The sequence below is a fragment of the Homalodisca vitripennis genome, chromosome 8 (assembly GCF_021130785.1).
Source record: "Homalodisca vitripennis isolate AUS2020 chromosome 8, UT_GWSS_2.1, whole genome shotgun sequence".
NCBI lineage: Eukaryota > Metazoa > Arthropoda > Insecta > Hemiptera > Cicadellidae > Homalodisca > Homalodisca vitripennis.
This window is the reverse complement of record NC_060214.1, coordinates 75,216,350-75,220,520: the sequence shown is the minus strand read 5'-3', so window position 1 is coordinate 75,220,520 and position 4,171 is coordinate 75,216,350.

Here is a 4,171-nt window from a genome sequence, read left to right as displayed (position 1 = left end):
TGGTGTGGTATATTTTTGTCTGTGCATTCGGCCACAACGTCACACCAACACCGTTTCAAACATTTCCAAAACTCCTTTGGGTCTTTATTTGAAGCGAGTCTCTCACAGAAAAATTCTTTTTTCGCTCTCCATACTAAGTTATTTACTGAATTTCTTAGAGCTTTATAATTTGACCAATCATCGCACGTTCTAGACTTCAAGTATTTTGTTTTCTGGCTTGGTTCTTTTCTTAGTTTTTATCAGTTTCGCCAAATCGGCATTCATCCACGGAGATTGTTTTCTCGTAACTCTTTTGCATACGGTGGGAGCTTGCTTGTCAAAAAACTTCTGTCACATTCCTAGTAATAAATTCTTCTATTTCATTTACATTTTGTAGCTGGATCACACCTTCCCAATCTATGCTGGATATGTCTCCTAACAGCCTCATCAATGTTAAACTTTGAGAAACTTTCCGTATTTTACCATTTTAGCAGATTTCCTTTCTTTTTTGCAAATCAAATCACAATATATTAGCTTGTGGTCTGTGATCTTCACCCCTCTTGTGTCTGTAATGCTTGGAGCATCGATGACGCCGTTCCTTTCAATCTTGGCTGATCTGTCCACAAATATGTGATCTAACAATGTATTTGTAGTACTAGTCACTCTAGTGGAATAAGACTTATTTGCTGATATTTAACAAATCTTTTTACATTTAATTAACAGAAAAAAAACGAATTGAAATTATACATGCAACCTCAGTGTGGCATGCATTACATAGTATGGCATATTTCTAACTTGCTAAAGAAGAATGCAGTATGAAATAAAAATATATATTATATTATTATGACATAAGAGTTATTTTACAACTGAATTACGCTTTGAAGTGGGGATGATTTAAAATATATAAATACCAAAAGGTCTGTTTATAGTGTTTAAGTAGTCAACTACCAAAAGTATTGACGTAGCACTAACGATTTTGAGATAAATGTCTGTAAGAATTAAAACAAAGCCAATATTGTAACATTGTACCGGATACCCACACACGGATAGAATGCAGTGACAAACTTTCTCAATTAAAAGTTCCAACGACTCAACTGTTACTGTGTATCTTTCAGAATACCAAATTTGTGTGCTCACGGTAATCTCCATCATGTGGTCCCTGTGAGGCCAATATTGATTTTATGTGTTATAAGGAGAATAATTTTAAAAACTCCGTTCACCACGTTAAATGACGCATCACTTGTCTGGTAACTATAATGTGTTCAATTAAAACTGTGAGTATTATAAATTATAGTGGGTGAGGAAGTCTACTCGTTCGCGATGTATAAACAGCTAAACAGAGACATCTACTTTCTTACTTTTAACATATCCCCCCATACTTTTACCCAAAGAGTTCTTAAAATAGATATGGGTAGTTCCAAAATGCTACTGTAGGGTGAATGTAAAAAGGATCTATCACGGTTTGATAATTACCAAAGGATATCAGATCAAAGAAACTAAAATTTATTATGTAAATCTTACTTTAAGTCTAAGATATATTAAAAAGTATTCAAAATTAAACTTTAATTCATTTAAAAATGATATACATATAAATAAAAACAAACTCTTATAACCAAATATTATGTTGCTTAGACTCAAACATAAATCTAAAAGTGTGTTTAGTTTTATGTTTTTGTTTTACTTATTTTAAGTTCATTTAAACTTTTAAAAATATGTTTAGGAGTGATTTTGAAATACCATAAATATAAAAGATTTATGAAATCATGATTTTATTTTAATCTTTAATTTGTTTAAAGTAAGTGAACCCTTCTAGATAAAATTATTTCTTGGATCCTTTTAATTTGAAGCGAATAGCCTTTTCTTTTTTACAATTACTCGTCATGTAACAAGAATAATGCCATTCCATGAAAAGAAGAAGAAACAAAATAAAAATATTTCACCGAAATTCATATTGTCAAAATGTATATTGAGCGAAAATAATATTACTTTAACATTACACCATTTACCTAAGATATGTATGATAGCATGGAATTCGAAATAAGAAAGAGATAAATCCATTACTCAGTTAAGATCAAAAAATAACGTCTCCGGATGTGGAAGATATTCATGACTAAATATATTTCCAAAGACTAAAAGACTATAAATACAAACTAAGTAGTTGCGCTTGTCATTCATTTAAACACTCACGAAGATTTTGAAATAAAAAATTTAAATTTAAATTTTGCAGGTTGTTTTGAAACATAAGGAAATATGGAACATAAGGAAACATAAGAACATGTCAACAAAAGGAAATAATATTTTTGGTAGTATTAAAAAAGATTATATTAACTATTAAAAAAGACGTAGAAATTCGGGACAATTTTTCCTGGGTTTGCTGGTCCCTTGGGTATTTTATACCTTTATTTGTACTTACCCAGCACTATATCTTATAAATAAAAATGAAACCGAAATGTGTTGGTAAGCGCTAATCTCGACAACGGCTGGATCAATTTTATTAATTCTTTTTGTAAAATTTCCATTGAAATCCGAGGAAGGTTTTTATGAAGAAAAAGTTAAGAAAAGTTACCAGGAATATTTTTCGAATTAAAAATAAAATTGTAGTTTTCACGTTTCATAATTCAAATTAAACTAGAACTAAACAGCTGTTGACAGCTATAGTTCAACAAACTTTCTGAAAGATCTGTTTACACTTAAATTGTTATCAATAATAAGTAAACAGTGCTTGATCGGTAGTGTAACGCAAATAGTAAATAAAACATTATTATATAAATTTTACTCCAGATTATGCTAGTGAGGAATTAAAAATCATCTAATGCATTAAATACTGTTGTAAAACAAACCTTAATGAACAAAGATATGAATGTTTTCACATATGTTACTTTATACTGGTGGGCTTCCTTGACATTGTGATATTACATTTTGACAATAGATTATGCAAAAACAGAGAAATGAATACTAACATGCCTCAACGATTCATTCTTTCCCTGGCTACAATCCAAAAAACAAGCTTATCGCAAATCTTTAATAACGATTAATTTGGAATGTTGCATAACCTTAATAAGGATTTCCCCCTTATATCGGAAGTACATAAGAAATAGGACTTCTCCCTAGGCCCGTAATAGGCTTTTCAGTCCTACTTATGTGTGTATTTTCTTCATCAGGACAAGGAAAACTCAACTATTTCAACACGATTTGGACCAAAATATTATATATATATATTTTCTTCTACAGAACAAAACGGCAAACTCTACTAAGGGACTGGAAATATCTTAGATCTGAAATATATGACAAGGACTGGAAATTTACGCTTTTTGACCAAAGTAAGTTTCCGAGACTCGTGTGATCCGAGATTGGTGTTTTCTTGATGGGGATAACAAGGCAGGTTCAGCTGTGACGTTATGTATATAATTAAATAGAACCAGAAATGCTCCTACACGTGCCAAACATGATTTATTAATTAAGTTAAACTCTGATATTATTTACCATGAACTGAAATAATATCTACCTGATGTATGCCTACTTAAGCTTTAAAAGTTTTATAGGACTCCCATCATATTATCATAATTGCTTTTACAAAATCATTTAAATGATACTCCGGTTCTATAGATTACGTGCGAAGCCGCGGGTAAAAGCTAGTACCTAATATTTATGAAAATGTACAGATAAAATTATTTATTTATTAAAAGTTGTAATTTCTATATCTGTCTATTTCATTACTCTGTGCTTAACACAACTTTTTAAAATTATGAAATAAAAAATTTTACAATCAAGCTTACTCTATACTTTCAAGACTGAAATGTAAACAAATTGAAAGTGATGTTTTACGTTAACTAAAATTGTGGTTTTATGCCAGAAAGTAATGTTTAAAAAGAACAGCTGAGTAAATTAGACAGGCTCTTTCATTTAATAACGTTGGTTTGGTGTAAACGAACTGTTTAGGTAAAGGCGGGAATTTTGCAACATAGTGGGCTGTTGTTCGGATTGAATTTCGAAATAGGAATAAAGCTGTGATATGATAACTAAAGACCCTAAGTATGTCCGTGTCTTGAGTACAATCGGTACAGTACTTTTAATAGTAATAAACGTAATAGAGTAAAGCAAACACACCTAAACACACACACACACACACATCATTATAATAATAAAGAACAGTACAGAGTTTAAATACAAATATTACTTAAAGATGCGTAAT